Raw genomic sequence first — 22,007 nt, forward strand, 5'->3', positions numbered from 1 at the left:
CTAGTTCCTGACAAGAGTCCTCATTCCTTGCCTGAAACATTATAAGCCACCTTCATTGTCTGTCTCTTTCTCAGTACCTTTGTCTTCTCAGCTCATGCTAGAACAGCTCATTGAACTCTGCTGCAAGAATTCAGTCGGCTTGCTAGTCCATTGTACAAAAGCTTCCACATTCTCCTCACAAACATACGTCCAAGGCCGAGAAGCTCCGTGACCAAGTAGCAAAATCCTACTTCTGGTGCCAATTTCTGTCCTACTTTGTTTCCTGTTGCCATGATTAAAAATATCCCACAAAAAGCAACTTATATGGAGAAATGTTTTTGTACACATTTTGGGGTTACAGTCCATGATCATGGGGCATCATAGCAGTGGGAGGTTCTGAGTGCCGGTGACATAATTTCTACAAACAAGGAGAGAATGCTTTCAGGCTCTAAGTCATGGGTACTTTTAGCCACATTATTAAATATAGTTAAGAGCTGATGTGTAAGTTCAGTCTGAACCTAGGAAAAGTTAGGATTTGTACTAAAAGTTAGATTTGTGCTAAACTCCAAATATAAGCAAGAAATGTAATAAAATATTAATTTCTGCCATATTTTCAATTATCCGTTAAATGCCCCTTTCAGCTCATCTTCAGAATATTTTTTTTCTGGCAAAGGATCAATACTATGTGTGCCATAAGCAAACAAAGCATGTGTATGTCATATGTTTTCGACTGGCCACCTTTGTATGTCATGTCAGCAATTATAGTTATCCACACATTCATGAGGGATGCATCCCAAGAACGCCAGCACATGCCTGAAGCCACAAACAGCCACACTTCGCATACACTATATACTTTTACAGAAAGATATACATAAATTAGGCACAGTAGGGGCTGGGCAACAGTACCTACTATTACAGAACACTGTAACAAACACAACATGGTACGCCTTTCCCCAAATCTCTCCCTGTACTGAACAGTGAGGGATGGAATGTCAGATGAGATGAGTGGCTGGGTATTGTGACATAGCATTAGGCTGTCACTGACTCTGGGACCATAGAAGCCATCGTAATGCTTGTGGCTGATAGTGCACAGAATTTGGAACTGCAGATGAGGCTGGTCCACTGAACTGCTGTCTTAGCCGGCCCCTGGGATGAAGGCACCTGGAGCATAAGGAGTTGTATAGATGCTTCTCCAATACAGCGCCATCGTTATGCATTCATAGGTAATGTCTAAAGCAACAGGTCTGAAGTCTAAGCAAACATGCAGCTCTGCCTCACTGTGGAAATTGCACAGGCATGCAAAAATTCTCAGCAGAGATCACAGGGCCAGTCACGTAGGCAAGCCACTCAGGCAGGGGGTGCTCCACAGATCTGCATGGAGACCCTGAGGGGAGGCAGGTAACAGAGCAACCTTTTTCCACTTTTGCTTGTCTGGCTCAGCTATTGACAGTGGTCATGGGAGAATGTGTGTCCTCCTGTCCTCTGTCTGCAAGTACTGTCTGAGAGTCTGTCCTGGATCCTTGATCATACTGGGTAAAGCGGGACTCTCACCATCGTTTATGCGCCATGTGTGGTGCAGCTAGGGCCATCAGGGATTCAACTGTGTCGAACACACAGTCCTGAGGCTGTGGGTTTTGCTTATCTTTTAGATGTTAGAGGTTCCCCGTCATTAAATGCTACTAACTCATCCCTTCATTCAAAATGTGGCTACCTCACAAACACTGTCATCCATGACAAGACTAAAGCTCCCGAGATTCAGATAAATATCAGACTTAACCGAGCACTTGGGCATCCTATGGAAGAGGAGCAATTGACCTCCATCATCATCACCCTTCCCTCAGCACAAAGAGCCCAGGAAGCCATCACTTTCCTGGGATGTCTTTAACAGTGTTTCCCAAAGAAAGGGGAAACACTGAGTATTGATGCCCTCGGAAACATCCTGGTTATTCACGAGTTAACTGACAGGTCCCATAAATAAATTATGGATGCGTTTTCAGAGCACTCTGCTCACAACGAGAATGGCAGAGAATATCACACGGCTGTCAGGTCCCATTAAAGCCAGTGACTCTCCATGCTCTGTGGGGAGAACAGACAAACTCTACTGTTTGTCCTGTATTAAAACATATTTTCCTGATTGGTGGGTTGGGAAGGAAATATCCCCACACCTGTGTTCTTGTCTCAGAAGCAGTGTTCCTCTGATGACTTGCTCCTCTCACACTATGTGTGCCTCAGTCAGGAACATATTTCATGGACATAAATATCGTCCATTAGTGCCTTTAAAAGTGAAGATAATATCATTTTTAATGTGGATTCCATTATGGAAAAAGCTGTCCAGGATGGGGGTTCTGTCTCTGCACCATCTGCTCGTCTTGGCTGGATCCTCTGCCGCTCCTAATGTAGAGGGTGGCCCCACCCCTTGGAGCCCTAACCCTCAGGTCCCTCACTGTGGGAGCCAGGCTATGTGTTTGGGCAATTGCACAAAGGAAGTGATTTAGGACATTACAGGCCGAGAAGAGGAAGGAAAAATCAATACCCATCTCCATCAGATGGAAGCCTTGTCACCAAGGTTGTGCACTAGACATACTTTCCCTGGCCCTTCTGCTTCCCTATTGTAAGTCCTCCAGAAAACACTCACAAGCCAGTCCCGCCAGTGTGCAACACGAGCTTAAGTTAGCTGAACCTCAAGAGCACACATTATCCCCCAGAATCTCTGATTCTCGACTCCACACATCCCTTTCCATCTTTCATGCCTCATTTAGTTCTTGTACATGTTTGCAAATGCATCAGTTTTCACCCAGCGCCCACTGTACACCACGCATTAATGCTCTCCACCCTTCATTCCATCCTTCCCCAAGCCAAAGCTTTAATGCAACAAATTGTACTTTTCTCCAGCTATCTCCCATGGCATGTACCAACTGGCCTGTGACAGATGAGTTTTTAAAACATTTAAAAGGAGACAAAATTGCAATGTGTCCAATAAAGCCTATAATTCTTTCATTCATCTTCCACTATTCAACAGTATTCGCGGAGTCTTAAACTTTTCCTCCAAAGCCACTCTGTGGGGAAAACTGTCCTGAACAGCATGACATCAGGTCCTAGGTGGAAACAAAAGGTAACAATCCTAACAATGGATATTTAGAACAGAGGTATCTGGTGGAGTATGAGAGCCTCGGCATCACTTGGTCAAGGTCAAGAATCAGCTATATAAACATGTACATTGATACCCAAGGATCCTCTGAGAACCTGGTACTTCAACCAGTTGGTAGAGTGCTTGGTCAGTAAAATGAAGTCCTGGTTCATTCTCTACACACCTGAAACTGGGTGCTGGTGCTATACCCCTGTAAATCCACCGCTCGTGGAGACAGAGGCAGGAAGATCAGAATTTCAAGCTCATTCTTGGCTACAGAGCAAGTCTGAGGGGGCCCATCTGCACCTGTCTCAAAACAATAACAAAGAAAAAAACCTGGAAGAGTCTGACAAAGGTTGTGGGGTGTCAGACTCTCAGTGTCTGCCTACTGCCCCTCAGCGGGCAACAACAATGCCCAGATTCAAAAGATGGATGGAGAAACATGGAACCGAGCCTCAAATCCGGGATCCCGAGGAGGTATCCTAAACCAGAGTTAATATCTGCATACAAAGTCAGAATAACACCCATCACTTGGGCAGCAGAATCTGGAAGCCTAGCACAAGGATTCAGGACATGACCCAGGGACTCACTTACTTTTCATGTGGCTTCTTTCCTGTGAAATTCTTTTCCTTCCACAGAAAACAAAAGGGCGGACTCCATGAGCATGAAGCAGTGATCTGCAGCAGAGAATCTGATTTCTCCTCTGATTTTGCCTTTTCTCCAAAAATGAGGTATCTCCCGAGGACAGCTGGGCACAGGCCAGGCAAAGGAAGGAGGATCTTTCATATATGGCCTTTGGTTTGCCAAGAGGCGAGTTAGAAGCACACGGTCTCCTGTTCATGTTTCTGGGGTCCAGGAAAGTCCCATTGACCCTGCTAAGGCTCCTTTAGTGGTTAACCCTTAAAGTGCCTCACCAGAAGCTGATAAAAGAGCGTGGGAACGTGTTGGGGTTAAAATGCTTCCTGATCAGTGTGACATGACTTACTGGGGTTTCCTGGGACAACCAGAATTTAAGGTCATTTATAAGCTGTCTGTATCAATAAAGCTCCGGAATTAAAGGTCACTTCCTTTGAACACTATGATGGCCATCACGTCTCTCTATGGATGATGACACCCTGGATGTTAGGCTGACTTAGATGCAGATAGCCACAAAACAGGCTTTAACTGGTTTAAAAAGTAGAGAAAATAAAAATAAGCAGTCCACAGGAGAGGCAGACATTTAGGGCACTTTAGAAGCAGCTCATGGAACCTCTGTCTCAGTAGTACCATTGGTCACAAACTGTCTTCTGCTACAAGTCCACAGTGGAGAGCTCTGTCTCCATCATGAGCTCCCTGCAGGGCGCATGACTGGTCAGAGATTCAAGATGCTGTGGCCAACAGAGTCAGCTGCCTTTGTGCCGGAGAAACAGATCTTCCTGGAAGACGATCTGGGAAAACTGATGGACAGCCACCTACAGTCCATGCTTGGCCCAAACACATAGCGCATGCTGTATGGTGGTGTCCCCAACACAGCACAGATCTGCCTCTGATGAAGCAAATGGTCTCATATTCTAACTCCTGGGAGAAACGTCCTAATTCACATTACAGCAGCCTTACCACAGCCGATGGGTGGGGTCTCAGCTTTGGGTCTGGTCTCTCTGGTTGATGGCATTCAGCCAAACTCCAGCACAATCCTGCTATAATCTGTGGTGACCTCCAGGGCCCATGGTAGTTTTTGCCAGCACTGGCATACAATATGTTTTTAATAGAAAGCAGAAAGAAGAAACACCATTCTCACTGCGTGAACAAAGGAGAAAAAGCTCCTGGCCAGCCTCACGGCTGCTGAGGGACTGCCTGGCGTACGCATCCTCCTCCCTCCACTCCGCTTGACCGCTTCTGCACACCTGCCCTGACAGGGACACAGTGCTGGCTCCTGGTTGCTGATAGTTTCAGGAGTCTGGAGGACAATGGCGTTTCTCCACTGCTGGAAAGTGTTAGGAGGAGGGAGACTTCTGGAGTATGCCATATTCCACTCCACACCCTACTCCTGTTTCCAAGTGGGATTATCGGTTGTCTGTTCTCATCAATGAACTCACTCCCATCACCTCGGGTCACGTCCCTGGTCCAGTGGCAGAGCCTGATTCAGTATGTACGCATCATACATTCTGAGAGAAAACTACTGTCTAGGACACTGAACCCTGCAGAAACTGGAGGCTTGCTATCATAGGAACAGGAGGGAAGGGTACGTTTTTCCAGAAAACTTAAGCCTGAAGTTGCCACCTCATGTCTTACCACCGTGGCTTGTGTTACCAAAGATAGTCTAGAAGGGAAGTTCTGGGGCAAAATAACCCTCTAAGTGGTTGTCCTTGGATGGGGTGGCCACATTGTTTTCCACTATTTTTAATAAAGATATGATCCCCAGGCCCATCATGAAGTCATTCCTCTCCTTCAGGAGAGTCCCCAGGAACTGGAGAATTCTGTGTATTAAATGTTCATCTCCAAGGTGCTGTGGGCAGTGAGCAGGGTACATTTCTTTCAAGGCCCTTGGTGACTCTTTGAGCAAAGTCTCTGTGTTGGCTGTTTTTGGAATCAGGCTACCCTGCATCCTGATGACAATGTAAGATGTCAAGGTGGGGACATCCATCTCCATCTGATGATGAACACTTTATAGGATACGAGCTTTTACCTTGCCAGCAGTTTTTCAGAGAAACACAAGTGCCAGGGAACATTCAGCCTCCCCTTGGCTCCATGAAGCCCCAAAGGCTAGCCTAGAGCCATCCAAGGGACCAGTGATGTTCCTACTGAAGGAAATGACAGCTGGCTCTAGGAAATGTCTTCCCTTTCATGGCCACCATCATGTAGGAAGGATTTCGATGTCGACTTTGCTACTTCCTTCCTCAGCTTCTCTAGGCACAGGAAAACCAGGACAAGACAAGGCAGTTTGCAAACACTACTGACCTGCAGGAAGTGGGTTTAACAGTCAGGATGAAATCAAACCATGCGGTGGCCACCTGCTGCACCCTTGTCTGATCTGGCTAGGCCTTCCTCGTTCTGATTGCAATGGTACTGCTCCACAGGCATGACCCACATGTGTGTGAGTGATGAGCAAACACACACAGGCTGATTTTGGAGGGTGGCAGGTGAGGGGCACCTCCCAAGGGTCCTTGTCTCTTTGCTCTAGTGCTCTGAGCTTCCCTCCACATAAACACAATTGGAAGACCACATGGTAAGCGCCTAAGCCTCTAGTATTGAGGTGATACCTGTGTCTGCCCTAGCATCTGACTTAGTTCAAGCCATTACCTTGTATTTAGGAAATGAAAGAGGGAACGAAAGATGGCTCTTAAGTCAGGGAAACTCATGGTGAGGAGATAAGTATGATTGGGGCAAACTATCTGGGGTGGAGTGGGCAGGTACATCAAGCACCATTACCCTTCTCTCTGGTTTATGGACTTGTGTGGTCCAATACCATGAATTACTCTGCCAGTAATCCACTGTGTCTCAGAGTTCATAAGAAATGATAGTTAATGGCTATACAACATGTGGGGCATTTATTTAACAAATACTGACTGACCTATATCCACGTGCTTAGCAATGTGTTTCATAAAGAAATTTTCAAGCATGTCACATGCTTGATAGTATTCGTGCCCATGGTCTCTCATTCATTCCCCACCTCCACATTCTCTTTGTTCTCTGGTCAGTTTTGTTTCTACTTTGGGGACATTTATTTATAGCTGAGTTTAGGTGTTTATATAAGGATCTATAAGTGAGGGAGAATATGACACTTGTCTCTCTGAGCCTCATGCTTCATATGATGATCTCTGGTTGTATCCACACAGGTTTAACTGCCCCGACCGACCAAACTGTTCAGTGACCTAGAAGTCTGGGCTGGCCTGGAGATTGTTTTGATTTCCGTTCACCTGAACTCTTCATCGACACTTCAGGAAATCATTTTCTGCTGACCTCTTTATCCTCCAAGGGTTTACATGGGTCTCTATTAGTTTCTATCTGTGTAGTGTTCAGAAGCTTGGGGACAATTTGAAATATGTTCTAGAAGGATTGGGAAGCAGGGATTTCCCACTGCACACCAAAGAGGCTCTTCAGGGACCTGCAGAGGGCCAGAAAGTGATGCTTGGATGTGGGCACTGCTTAGAAATGCAAGGGGGATTCCTAGCAGGAGAGAAGGTAATGAGAACTGACAGACCAGGCAGTTAACATACATGGCTCATTCTACTGGGAGACACACTCAGGGTTGAATTCCACATGGACTGAGGCAACTTGCAGAAAAACTGGGCTGCCCTGATGAAAAGGACTTCCGAGGTCAAGTCACATTAAGCAGATTAGAGCTTATTCAGCATTTACACAGGCCTTGCCATTCAGCCATGCATGTGCCAAGGTGTGTTTGTGGACTCGGCCATTGGAAAAGAGTTGAGCTCTTTGTTTAATGCCAGATGTTGTAGGTGCAGTAGCACTCAGTGACCTGGTGCTTGGGTGGTACAGTGTGGTACCCTGGTGCCTGGGTGGTGGTTGGACTCTGGATCCCTAGGTTGGTGCCTAACACAGTCCTCTCAGCCCTTACTCACGTATTTCCCATTTTACAGGCTTCCTGCACTTCTACTGTTCTTTCTATAAATTAGGTGTTTGAAAAACAATCATGTTTGTTTATCTCTGTAGACTCTAGTCTTACATTTAAGTTTGAATCTAGAAGCTTGCAGGATAGGATAAGTATTAGAATAAATTCATCTGTGAGATCCTAGGTACAAGGGTGGTAAAGAACCTTTAGTATCTCTAGGTAAGAGACCATGGAGGTGCTCATGATATCCAGCCTTGGTGACAGACTACACGGACAGACCAAATGGCCTTGGTTAGGCTGTGTCTTTTCCAAATATGAGAGTAACTGGATTCTGTTGGCCTCTGGAAACTTGCCCAGTGTGCCATGGGAACCTGCCCAACTGGTCTATGAAGATTCAAGACCAGAGAAAAGGCCCTTACTTCCTTAAATCACTCACCCAACAGGCCAAGAGAGGTCAAGCAAATGACCACACGCAAGGAAGACTGTTGAAGACGCTTCCTGCAGGAAATGCTGGGTTTGATTCTGGCTTAGGACCTCTGTTGGCAGATTTGCAGCATGTAGGTAGATTATTTTCTTTTCCATGGGGAAATGCCACGCTAGTGCTAAAGCACATGGGCTGAGATCCCAGAGTCCCGCTGGTCTCCTGACACTCCCCTTGCCAGCATTGTCTTGCCCATGTATCCAGGCTCAGGGTCTCAAAGGAATGTCCTAGCCTGACCTCCGAAACCACACTTCAGATGTGTAGCTTCCCACAGGCAAGCCCGAAGATCTCAGAAGTCAGGCAGGGCTTTAAATCCCAGGGATCAATAGAGAGACACTGAGCGGCATCTCACAGGGCGCTGGGAAGACTAGCAATGATATTTTCCTTTCATGTGTGGAGGGTAAGCGAGGCTGTATGTCCCCTTTCCTGAGATGTTAGCAAAAGAGCCAGAGCCCCGAGAGTTTCACAGGGGAAAACAAAGACACAATTACAGACAGCCATAATCCCCATAAACAGTTATTTGATAAAATTACCAAGATACACAGATTGTCAACACACCAGACTATTAAAGGCCTAAGATTCTGAATAGAGAGACAGACAATGGGACAGATTCAGACCATGAGGTAAATAGAAACGGTCATTTTCCTTCACACCGGTGTATAAAACAGCAAGTACATGGGAACAGCAAGACAGGCTAGTGAAAAACATTCATTAAGAAAATACCCTTCATCTGGAGGGTGTGAAGAGGTGCACAGGGCACCGCCTCTCTTGTCTTCCAAATCTTTTCTGGAAACAATCTGTGTCCCATCCTGAAGAGATGTGTTGTCCCCGACAGTTCCTGATAGAGGACAGAGGAGCCAGGTGATGCGAAGCCTTTGGATAAGCAGTGGCCAGAGGGAGAGCACCAGCTTGGCACCATAGGACACCCACTGTGGACAGGACTGTCCAGTTGTGAGAATTGCTTCCCTGGGGACACAGAAACAAGGTCTGCTCCCTCTGCCAACAGCAAACCAAAGCATGACTTCGCTAACGCTCACCCGGGGGAACCAAGGAGTTCCACTAGGCTTATTTATAGACCCATGAGGGGTTAACAGACAGGGATGTAGAGTACCCGAAGCCATGTCTGATGGTTTTCCCATGGCTGCACAATTAATCTTCTCCAGCCCGTATCCTCTAGTCCATCCCTAAGACCACGAGCATGAGCAGTTAGGGCCAAACTTATGGATGTCCTCAGAGAGTTGCTGGAGCCTCAGGTGCTTGTTTAACGACCTTCCTCACTCCTCCTTCTGTAATAGAACTCCTACAGTCAACAAGCCCAGCTGTGATGACCTTTTGAAAAACAGAAGAAAGAAAAAGGAAAACTCAACGTTAGAAGTTTGTCTTAACCCTGCTACAGAAATGTTTACCATCTAAGTCAGATTTCAGTTTCCATCTCCTGGGGCCCCCGACTCTGGCTCCTGTTTGATTTACTGATCTGAGCTGAGGACTGACAGCTCGCAGCTGCACAGTTGTTCCTTACACTAGCCGGACTCTTGATGTATCCTTCATGTGAGTGACTTGACGGCAGGCTGATGGCTTGACCATCATAGTGCGGACAGTCACCACATCTCCTTGGATACAGGCCCATAAGTGCTCACGGACAACTCTGGGAATCACACACATCCCTGTTGTTGGCGTCTTTGCAACAGGGACTCTCAAACCAATGCAGTTTGTCTTAAGGCTAATGGTCTGGGGGGAGTCTGGCCTTCTGTCTCTAGGGGATAAGGAGGCTTTTCAGAAGAATGGGATAGAGACTGAAATAAATCCATCTATGAGACACTCCCCCCCATACAAAGGCAGTAAAGAACCTCAGCTCGTCCAGGTTAGAGACCAGGGAGGTGCTCATTTCACCTGGCCTGGGTGATAGACCGACTGGGAAGACTTGACCTTAAGTAGTCTATCTCTTTTCCAGGCATGAAAGTAAGTAACTGTACCCTGTTGGCCTCCGTCCAACATGATGATGTTGACGATGATGATAATGCTCTCTTCTCTATCCTCTTTCTTTTCCTGAAGCCCCAAACATCCTCATTGGAATGTGTAGCTGAATTTACGGAGATTTGAGATGGAGAAATTGGATCTGTGTGTAAACATGTCAGAACAGCACCGGGCTGTGATGCATGCTGGGTAAACTTTTCCCACTGGAAGCCCAGGTTGTGTTCAGAGGACAGGTTTCACTTCCTTGGAAGTTATATGCACACCCATGATCCTCCCGAGGATGGGGATGAGTGAGGCTGGGCCTCCGAGCAGATTTAGGGTGTAAAGTGTTGTGGCCTGCCCCAGACCAAGGTCATGGGAGTGCTTCCGTGACTTGGACTGGCTCATGAGAACTCATAGGCAGGTAGTCACAGGCAGGAAGCGTGTGTAACCACCACACAGGCCACCGCTGGCTTTGAGAGATGCTACAGGAAGCCACTACCTGAGATTCACCATTCCCAGCTCGAGTGGCAGGGCATGTTATGTTCAGAAGGGCGTGATTTGATCCAGGCAAGGTCCATGTAAAAACAAGTCATATAATAACAGGCCTCTGGTTTCTTTCTCAGATATCAGCGGCTCTTTAAGCCAGCTTCCTGAAGGTGTTAACTTCGGGATAAAAGGTGAGGAGAAGATACAGCCTTTCATCTTCTACCTCTGAAGGTTCTGCGTGCCCACTGTGAATTAATATGCCCTTGTTGGTAAGAAACACCTTCCAGAGGCAACCCCACAGGGAGGATTTAGCTCTGTGTTTCAGGATCTGCAGTTCTCAAGGACAAAGCGACACGGTGCCGCCATTCAGTCTCTGTGGATTCTTGGGCTCCTCAACATCCGCTGGCCACATACAGTTAATTAAAGCCATCTTCCTAAGTGATCTGGATGTTTGGCGTAGACACATTATTTTGCTCTAGTATGGCGACTGGATCCTGCCGCCTGCAGGATTCTTCTTGTGTGTGGGTGACTTTTGGTCTTTTGTCCTTTATTACCCATTCCACACACTCTTCTGGATCTGCTTCCCACAAATAAAAGTTTCCCTGAGCCTTCTTTGTCCCCAGAGATTTGCTGTCTTGGTTTTGATTTTTCTGGAAGGTTTGAGGAAATTCTCCTCTTAACCATTTTGGGCTGGTTAAAAGAAAAACCACCATTTTCTATTTATAACTCTTCTACTCACCACATATCAAAATATGCCTGAACAAATAAATGTCACCCTAGAACCATTTGCCAGCCCCAGAATGGAGCATTGATGATTCAAAAGGTTTATCTGGTGACTTGGCAACTGCAGGGCAGAAGCATCACCCCAAGACCCGGCAGCGACACTCCTGCCGTCCTGCACCCCTCTCCAAACCTGCTGGGAACACTGACCAGCCTTCAAGGAATCTTTTGGCTCCTCCTTCATAGGAAGACCATTTACACACCCCATGTCTGGGTGTTACATCAAAACAACAGTTTTTGTCTTTGTTTTAAGGAGATCATCCAAGGCTGTGAGAGGGGCACTGAGAATGGACTCTGCCCATTTGATACTGAAGTGGCCTGCACATGAAACACTCAGCTGGAGGTGACAGAACATGCTTTCAACACCAATGTACAAAGGACAGGAACCATAAAATTGATGGGGACATGATTCCCAACAAGCAAGCCCTAGTGAGTGATATCTGCAAGAGGGAGACTAACTGTGCCAAGCTTCCCATGATCCTCTTTGCTCCAACAAAAGGAAGGAAACAAAATCAGCAGCCTATACAGAGTTGTCTAGGGCAAGCCTAAGGACTTGTGCAAGAGCTGTGTGACAGGATAAGGTCAGCCTGACAGCCCATGTCACCCCAACTAGGCTCATATAAGGAGACTTAGGGAAAGGCACATCATCGCAGCTCGGGACAAGGCACTAGTTTATGAGCCATTAGACACTCATTGGACGTCACACTTGTACGCCACAAACTTTGTTAAGGTGAATACGCCCTTACAAGTCAGAGAATCAGGTCCCTTGAGACCTCTGCCATGCAATGGGCTGGGCACAATGCTGGGGTGCCTTAAGCTCAGCATCTCAGCTGACGACTTCAGCAGGTGGTATTTTTGAAAGCTGGGGCCTTTGAAGACGTTGGCCCCTTCTGAAGCAGGGCTCTCAACTGGAGCTAGCAGGGTTCCCAGATTGGGGTTATGGGGGTTTTGAGGTTGAGGTAAAGTACAACACTCAGAACACCCTTCCAAGGATGTGATTCACAAAGCCCAGATGTCTCAGAAATTTCCATTGTCATTGGGCTCTTGGGAATACCCAACTGGTAAACAGAGCTTCAGACACACTGTTTGTAGGTGGTGATATATCAGGAGATGTCCCAGAGTTTGGGAATAAACTACAGAATGGAAATGTTGAGAAATGGGTAATGGAGAAGGGGTTGTCCTTCCTAGGGCCCAGCAATCTGGAGCTGGATCCCTTCCCCACCATGACTGCAGGAAGGGGTGGGGATATAAAAAAGACCCAATGCAAGCAGCCAATGGGTGTGAGCAGCCCACTTCTGGAATAAGTCTGGTACTGAATGAGGCAGAGTGTCCTTCCCTAAGATGACTTGATAGTGAGGTCCATCTTCAGCTAGCACTCCAGCAGCTGGGGACTGAGGTAACTCATGGGACAGTAGAGGGTGTTGAGTTTGGAGTACCTAGTACCTGTCCTACCCCTTTGTGAGCTCTGGGGTACCTGGCACTCTTCCCTTCCCTTCCCTTCCTTTTTTTTCTCCTTTCCTCTTTTAGAAGACCTTCCTATTTTTTCTCTGCTTGTCTACAATCCATATTTTCCCAGTTTACTTCCATGTTTTCTCTTCATCACTGAATTCTCTCAACTGGCTGCAAATCAGAGTCAATACCTCTCCTCCAACGTCCTCAACATTCAGGAAATAGATGACCGACACACTGACGGTCCAGGAAGGGCAGTACCTGCACACGTGTCTGCAGGAGGACTGTTGATCATTAGGCTCCCGACACTACTTCTACTAAATCCAAGATCTGGTCCTTTTAGAACAAGCCTAGAGTAGATGCTTCCCTGGCAAGGGTGTGACTTGACCAAAGCTGGGCATGGCTACCCCAGCAGCAGAGATGAGCTGGGCCGTGGAAGCTTGACTGATGTCTGTGTTTAATAGGTCACCATGCGATAAACACCATGCATATGTGGGTATCTCTAAGCATAGGGAACCCAGAAAAGCCCCCTGGGGAGGCTAAGAGCTGATGGCCAGAAGCATGCTATCAATAACAGGGACTAAACACAGGCTTAAGCAATGGTTCATGCCAGAAGAAAACCTGCCTCTCCTTCTAAATTAACACAGGGTGTGTGCCAGAAGATTCTCTTGTTGTCCCTTGATGCTGCCATCTTCCACTGCAGCATTTGACCAGCAGGCATAATTGGATGGACACTGCTCCACATGGGGTCTCTAAAGAAGAGGGCTTCTTTTGAGTCTGCCTGGGATGGAGCTAGAGATTGCAGGCATGGCTGAGGAAGAGGACAGAGCTGCCCCCGACTTCACTATGGGTCCACCAATGGATGTGCTCAGGGGCCAATGCTGTGGAAGCCGCAGCTACTGTTTAGCTTGGGCTGCACCTCAGAAGATAGAGCTGCTCCTGAAGACAGAGCTTCTTAGATGTGTGTCCTATCCGCAGAGGGGGAAAACTGGTTCCCAGAGTGCAAGGGACTCCTTGTTGCACAGATGTCACCATGCTGGTGTGGTGTCCTCAGATCTCTGTGCTTAGAGTTCGGAACATTAAATCTCCAGAAGCACAATTGAGACATTTCTGAAGGACACAGTCAGCTTGGGTCAAATTCAAAGTCCTAGTTAACTCATATGGCTAGCAAGGCATGTAGGGTTTGCAATCTCGCGTTAGTACATGTGTCCTGTTCCTAAGCTATATCCCACATCTGAAGGGTGGACCCTCCATGTTCTGAAGCCCACCAAGGCCAGCATGTTATGAAAGGTAGGTGCATGGAATAACATTTAGGTAGCAGGGGAGGTAGCGTGTTTAGGAGTCAGTGTGCAAACATTAACAGCATCACTAAAAACCTTGTGACACAGAGAGCCACCCTGTAATCACTAGTGCAAAATGCGGGCCACAGGCCAGAAGACGTGGTGACCAAGAGCAGTATGAGAAGCAAGATGAGGCTCTGCCCAAGGCTGACGACCCAACCGTAAGCACCTGTCATAGACTTCCAGAGCCTCTTAGTCTGTGCCCAATATCTGTAATACCATAGGGCAGGACTTTTAAGGATCACGTTTGTAAGAGCACTGTAAACCTTCCAACTGTCCCTGTGACATAGCATTCTTCATGCTCTCTTCCAACAGTGACAGTCAGGAAGGTTGTGTGGAGAACTCGGGTGTGCGTATCAGGGGCTTGGAGCAGAAGTGGGGCCTTAATTTTAGCTTTGATGCTGGTGTTGCCCTTAAAATCGTTTGGAGAGAAAGGAAGAATGTTCTGAGAAAAAGAGGAAGACCAACAGCAAACTAGTATAGGAGAGGGCTTGGGGATGGAGAGGGCAGGGAGGCTGGAGACGAGGGCCTCTGTGGACTGTGGTCCTCAGCACCTGGACTATGGCCAGGTCAGGGCTACTTGGTTGACAGTGAATGTGCTGCTGTTGCTGAACGGAGGCAGTAGCTGGACCTTACCTCCTGTGCCTCCGTTTCTTTCTCTGAAGAATGGCACAGCGATGGTGTGCACCTCAGAAGCCTGTGCTAAGTATTAACAGTGCTGTACCACTAGTAACACACATTTCTGTGTGGAAATATTAGCTGTTACCTGTTTCTGAAGGCGGCGAATCCTAGTGGCATGGACCTTGGTGAATTCTGCTGCTGGAAGATCCTGGAGGACCCACCGGCTTCTCATGTAGCAAACCATTTTCTATAGCAGGGTGCCCTGTGGCCTGGCGGGACACCAGGCTCCATTATATACTACGTAAAGGTTTCAGATGAAAATGGAGAAAAAGAAAAGAACATGTGGAGTGTGGGACAGAACACGTGTTCACCTGGTGTTTGTGTTGTGTGTGTAATATAAGAGGAGTGCGCATGTGTATACAGTCTGAATGCAATATGTCCTTGCCATGGACATGGGATGTTTGCATGTGTAACAATGCATGTGCGTGTACAGCATGTCTGCAACATATATTTGCCGTGGTGTGTGGTATGCACGGGTATAACAGAGGATATATGTGGTTTGTGTGTAGCAGTGTGTGTATTACGTGCGTGTGCATTACGTGTGGTGTGTGCGCAGAGAAGCTCATGTGTGAGGTGTGAGTACGTGTAATACTGGGTGTGCAGCGTATGTGGAATGCATGTATAGTGTGTACATAGAACAGTGCATGTGAGTCTAGGTAATAATATGTAATATGTACAGAGGTGTGCTCAGTGCATGTGTATGCCATATGTCTGTGAGGGGTGTGGCGGGGGGGAGGTATGTGTGTGAGACAGAGCGAGACAGAGAGATAGAGGGAAGGGGTGCGTGTTTGCATGATTTGAATGTTCACATAGTCTGTGCATTTTCCATATACGTGTGTACACAAAACATGCTTTGCCTTTACTGTGGCTCCCAGCATGTGTGTGAACAGAAATGTCTCAAGCCTGATGCCTGGTTGGGGCTTAGGGTTTGGTTCAGCCTACATGCTTTTACAGTCCACTCTGACTTGTCTTGCCCACTCCTTCCGGCCTCTGTTACGCATTGGCTGCAGGACAACAGAAGAGGTCAAGTTTACAGTGATCCGTAATTAGGGAGAACCATGGCTTCCATGCCAAAGTAAGAAGATTAATACCTTTTTGACAGAATTTAATAATATGGTTTTATAATATTTAATTTTGTTCAGAAAATAACTCTCAGTAGGAAGCCGTTTTTCCCCTTACTACCTAAACATGATTGCTTTAAAACAATTTACTTCACGTTGCCCGACACAAAGGGTCTATTATGTAGACTTGTTGTAGTCTGGTTTATTGCAGGCCTTTGGGGAGTGGATTAACTTCAAGTTAATGTGGACATTCAACTAATTCTGACAGGCAGAGCTGTCGGCCTACTGCGCATATGGACAGTTAGCTCTGGTATATCTTAATTTAAGGGTAAGCGACAGAGAAACACTTCACTTTTGTTCAGATGACAAGCACCCTTGCCACTCTGCTCCCTCGCGCTCAGGCAGACAGTTCGCCTGCCTTGTCAGCCTCGGCTCAGGCTGCAGCGTATTTACTAAATGACCTAATTATTCCCCTCAGCACGCCAAACAGCCGTCAGTATTCACTAGAAAATTCCTAGCGGGGTCTTCTTACTAAAATATCCTGGTGGCAAAACTGGTAGAAATGAATTGGTCTGTAGAATATGTTCTGAAGAGGCCAATGCTGACTTGGTAGCGAGGAAATGGGGGTGAGACTCAAGTTCCCCCAAAGGGTGAAGTCACCAATGAAAGTGGACTCACACAGACAGACAAGTAAAATGACTTTTGGGTTATGGAATTGTCTAGATAGCATGTCTCCATCAGGGAAACAGACTTTCTAGACCAGGCAGTCTTGTTCCTTCACCACTGCTCAGAACGGCTTCCGTCTGGCTCCCAGGGCCTCACAGGAACTAGACACACAGGTACCTGTTCAGAAGGGGCTGTCCTGGAGCTCAGCCCAGGATAGCCATTAGTGCCCTTTAAACTCTGGGCTCAGAGTGGTTCAGGCTAATATTTGTAGGAGACCCACACCTGACTGTGGTCCCTGTCTAACTTTGCTCCTGCAATGGTGTAGAGCTCAGCCCTTGGACTTTCAGAGGGGAAGCTTTTGTGGTCAGCTCAGAGCTGGGGAGAACAAAGTAGGATTTCTAGGTGAGCAGCCTCCAGAGCACAGCTGCACTTTTCATTTTGAGCGCTGGGAACTCAACCCAGGGCCTAGGGCGTGGCAAGTGCTGTGTCATGAGCCATGCCTCTACCTCTGAGGAAGACTCAAGAGGGTGTGGTGACCAGAGAGCATCGCTAATGTTCAGGCGAGGAGGGTCCACTGAAGTCCTGTTGCTAAGGTCCAGGCGCTGAGGAAGGGTTGGGTGTGCATGGTCTCAGTTCCCCTCAGGAGGCCCTATGGTTCAAATTATATGGAGTTTACCAGGGGGGAATATGTAAAAAAAATCACTTGTATAGTGGTGAGATCAGGTTTTGACTGAGGCAACTTCATTCTAAAATAGCTAGGGCAATAGGCACATCTAGCTATATCCGCACTTGAACTTCAGCCTCCCAGGAGGGTACAGAGACTTGGCATAATGGATACAGAGATATTCCCCCAGATCCCCTCAATCCTAAGCAAGAAGCCACACATTCTTCAGCCTGTACAAACAATGGGCCTCCCCAAGAGCTTCCTGTCTCCAGATTTGTTCTAGCAAAAGGAGCTGCTTGTCCAAGGTAGAGACCTTTCCCTGAGGTTTCTGTTCACTGACTGTTGGTAGAGGGGTGCCCGAGTCAGGCCTTGCCTTGATGCCTGCAGCCTGACCCCAGGCTCAGAGCAGAAACCTCAGTTGCAAATGCACACTCATTCTTTAACACCTCCTACGTTAGCTCGATGTCACTTTCACTGTTGTTGAGGTCCCTTCACCAAGAGCTAACCACACTGCCAAGAGCAATGGCGGCGGCAGAACTGCGCAATAATTGAAGAGGTGTGAGTGTTAACCACTAGAGACAAAGTAGACACACTTACCACAGAGAGTTTAAAGGACAGAGTAGCAGCTGTGGTAACCCAGCCCCCAGAGAGCCCTGGACATGTCTGATGGAGCACAGTGCTCCCAGGATAAGGTAAATGGGCAGCCATCAAAAGCGTCGCTCAACTTACACAACCATAAGCCATCACAAACGAAATAAGCAGCTACCCAAACAAAAAGTCACTGCGAGAGACTCTGCTCACTATCACTAACCCTGGGGGGCTACAAGAGAAAGGACTGGATGGCATCATCATGCTTCCAGTGTGGGACCTATATCTGTTTACTTAGGTCACTTGTACCTGGGCAAGGGACTATACAGATGTTGGAGGGCTATTTCAGAAGTGACAACTAGGGGCAGAGGCACTACCACAGCACTGTGTTAGAGTCCCACAACAGGTCAAGGATGATCCCTGAGGATCACCAAGGCAGTGGATTAACCCATGCCGGTGGCTGTTCCCCTTATGTTTGAGTTTGTAATTTAAGGAATAGTTAGTAGTTGGTAGAATCCATGCACTAATCTCTTGATTGATGGGAGCAATACATTTGTAGTAGGGAGAGCCACGGGGGAGGGGGTGCCTCAAAGTGCCCCAACCCCTGCAGGGAAGAGCCTTAACTAAAAGCAGCCTTGCTTCCCAAGGAGCAAAAGGATTAGCGCTACCCTGGAGCATCTGAAGTCAGGACACAGCACAGTTCCTTTCAGCACACCGGTCTGGCTGCTGGGACAGCTCGAAGGTTCTTTACAAGTGGCAACAGATGGGTAAAGGCCAGTCTCATGGCAGCTACTTGTGGTACCTCAAGTAGATTTAAACCTAGTCACCCCAGCGACTAAGCAGGTGTGCCCTACCCTTAGCACCACGAGGACTCAGCAGCTTATTCTCTCACCTTCCCTCGTGATGTGGCATATATGTGTCCAGACATCAAATGTCACTGTGTTAAAATCCCACTTTTGGATGGGGAGAGCCGAATGGGTAAAGCTCCTACGTTGCAAGCATGAGGATCTGAGTTCTGGGTTTCCTAGAACCCGCATTAAACTGGGCACTGCATTCTCTGTCCATCATCCCACTGTTCTTACAGTGAGATAGGAAGAGGTGGAGAATTCCGGAATTCCCAGAACTCATGAGCTAGCGGTGAACAAGAGAGACCAGGTCTCAAACAAAATGGAAGGTGAAGACTGGCACCAGAGAGTGTTCCCTGACCTCCACATGAGTACCCAGACACGACGATCACACACACACATGCACAAGCGTGCACAAGCATGCACACACATGTATGCAGATACACACATGCGCACACTACCACCTCAGCGAATGAGCAGATGTGTGGTGCAGCTGAAGCTGTGCTGAGGGGAAGAGTCACAACTTCCAATGCCAGTTATCAGAGAATGAAGAAGGTCTAAACCATGGCTTTAAGGAGACCAACAAAGAATTCATTTTTAAAGCCAGCAAAATGGAAATAAGAATCACAAAGAGCATAAACCCACAAAGCAGAAGTCAAACAGTTGAGACATTCAACGGCAGTGCTAGCAGGTCTTTTTAAAAGGCATAAGCAATGTTAATAAGCCCCTAGCTGAGCAGGGAGGTGGCTCAGTGGGCAAGAACACCCTTGGTGCCAGCATGAGGACTTGATCTTGAATCCCCAGCACCAATGTGAAAACCTAGGTGTAGCTGCATGAGTGCCTGTCACCCCAATTGCTTTGGATGGTGGAGGCTGAGACAGAAGGATGGTCGGGGCTTGCTGGCTGCCAACCTAGTTCCAGGTTCAGTGAGAGAGCCTGTCTCATGGGAATAAAGCAAAGCGTAACAAGGGAGTATGCCTGTTGTCTTCCCCTGGCCTCTGCACTGATGACGCATACACACTGAGGGTTGCTGAGAGTAGTTGCTCCAGTCCAAGCATAACCATGTCCTTCCTGTTTCTGGGCCAGAGTTATTTCCTGACCCACAGCCTCCCAAGAAGAAGGCATCCTACTGATAAGCTAGGCATGCTGCCCTGACATAAAGGGCTGCAGTGCCATTTATGCTACTGAATCAAGGAAGCAAGAACAGCATAGAAACATGGTTGCTGGACACAGACTAGAGAGACATGCTCCAAGGATGCCCAGAGGCTCCTAGCATCACATAGCCCAGGGGAACAGGCAGCTTGGGCATCAAGCAGTGGAGCAAGACCTGGTAAAGGAAGGAAAAAGTGGAGTCTAAGGACCAGGAAGCCTTGGGTAGAGCCCATGGGTGTACAGCACAAAATAAACGTCTTTAAGGAGGCTTCACTCTGACAGAGCACGCCTTTCCTGGCAGTGACATTACAGTCTAAAGCACACCTCTAACTCCAAAAGGCCACATGAGCTGTCTGTGCAACAGTCACCACAATGTTGACTCAACCAAACATGGCAACGGTGGTTGAGGTGGCCAGGCAGAAATCACACATGTGTCAGGCATGGTTCCCACTTCCCAGGGCTTACCTGGTGTCAAGTGCTGGTATCATGGTGGCAGCAAAAAACTGGTGCTGTGTTCCACCAGGGTCATCTCTTGAAGGTGCTAACTAGCTACTCACAGAGCATCTGCCTCAGAGAAGAACAGTGATCCATCTGGACTGGAAGAGACACTGACTCAGTGGGATTGTCTCTCCTACCTGCAGCTACCAAAGGATTCGACCCACTGAAAACACAGCCCCAATCTCAAATCCTTTTCATCGAAACACCCAAAGGCGGCAAGCAGTGAGCACAGGCCATGGCAGGCCCTGTCCTTCCCAGAGACTGTAAACCTGATCCACAATGTGATGGGCATGCAGTACCTCCCTGGTGCACCTCTGGGCATTCTGCAAAGTTCTGATGCCAAAGGACAGGTGTGTCAGTTGCCAGGTGGAAAGACTACGAGGTAAAGGTCTGGGTGCCGGTGGAGAATCCCCTGGGCCAGTGGCAAGGAGCCATGTGGCGGCGGGATGAGCATCTGTAGCAGCTCAGGCTTTTTCCTAGTCAACTCACATTCTCCCACATGATCTGAACCTTTGGAAAGCCAGGACCATCACTCTGAAAGTTGCAGGCTTTCTCGCTTCATGGTGGGCAGCTTTACAGGTCTCCCTGTCATTATCTGCTTAGCCTGAGCAGAGAAACTCTGGGCCTGCGGCTGTTTGGGAGGAACACTCATCTTGTCTGGGATGTTGTCAGACAAACTTTGTTTCCCTATCCCCCTGGTCTCAGCAGCATGCACATAGTATGCATTGTTCCCAGTTAAGGCAGGTGCTAGTTTAGTCACTCAGTGACCAAGGGGACAGATAACCTATCTCAGCTATCTCCTTCTTCCTCAGGGCCCAGAAACACACTGCCCTTTCCAATGGCCGCGCCTTGAGTTCACATAGGCAACAGTATGCTGCGGAAAGTGTGGTGTTGCCTGAAACTGTGTGCTCTGTAACCTCCCCGACATGCTACCTCACTGCCACAGACAGTGCTGAGGCCCCTGTGGTAGGTGGCTCTTTATCGTTAATAAGCTGCTTTAAATAACCCCCTCCATAGTTCCTTAAACGCACCCCAAAAGTCCTTGAAGTTTTTCAGAACAGCCTTGGAGTCAGAGGAATTGGAAGGTTCCAGAAAGTTCTACCCCTGGCTCACCCTGATGCCTCTACTGTTCCTAGAAATTCCTCCAGAGTGCACATTGTAAAAGTAACTTTTATTCACCTGATTTAATTGTCATCCCTGAGGCTTACTGCCCCTGTCTGCTAACCTAGGCCTGGTCCCAGAAGTTTCTAGCCTCCATACAATTTAACCTAGGCCTGGAATGTTTTCAGCCTCTGAGATTTAATGCTGGATAGGCTCACCCTTTCTAGTTCTTTCTGAACTCTTGCTGCCTGATTCAACTCAGCTGCTCTGATTCAAACGCCTCTCCTAGCTAACTAATTCAAACTGGCTTCTCTCTTGGCCTCTGACAGAATTGATCTACTTGGCCTCATAGTAACTTTGGAAATATGTCTTAATCTTCTGGCTCATTCTAATCCTCTAAATTGTTCTGTTTTCACCTGTATCTAGCTTGTTCGCTCTCTTTCTCTGTGCAACCTGTCTCTGTAAAACTGCCTTCTCCTTTCTCTCTCTGTGCTGTTCTCTGGCTTCAGCTGCCTCTGCTGATCTGCACCAAACTCAAGAACAAGCTCTGCTGCATTCCTCTAAACTCACTGACTCAACTGGTCTGCCTGAACAGAACTCACCA

Source organism: Psammomys obesus, unplaced genomic scaffold (assembly GCF_907164565.1).
Source record: "Psammomys obesus unplaced genomic scaffold, mPsaObe1.curated_primary_1811, whole genome shotgun sequence".
NCBI lineage: Eukaryota > Metazoa > Chordata > Mammalia > Rodentia > Muridae > Psammomys > Psammomys obesus.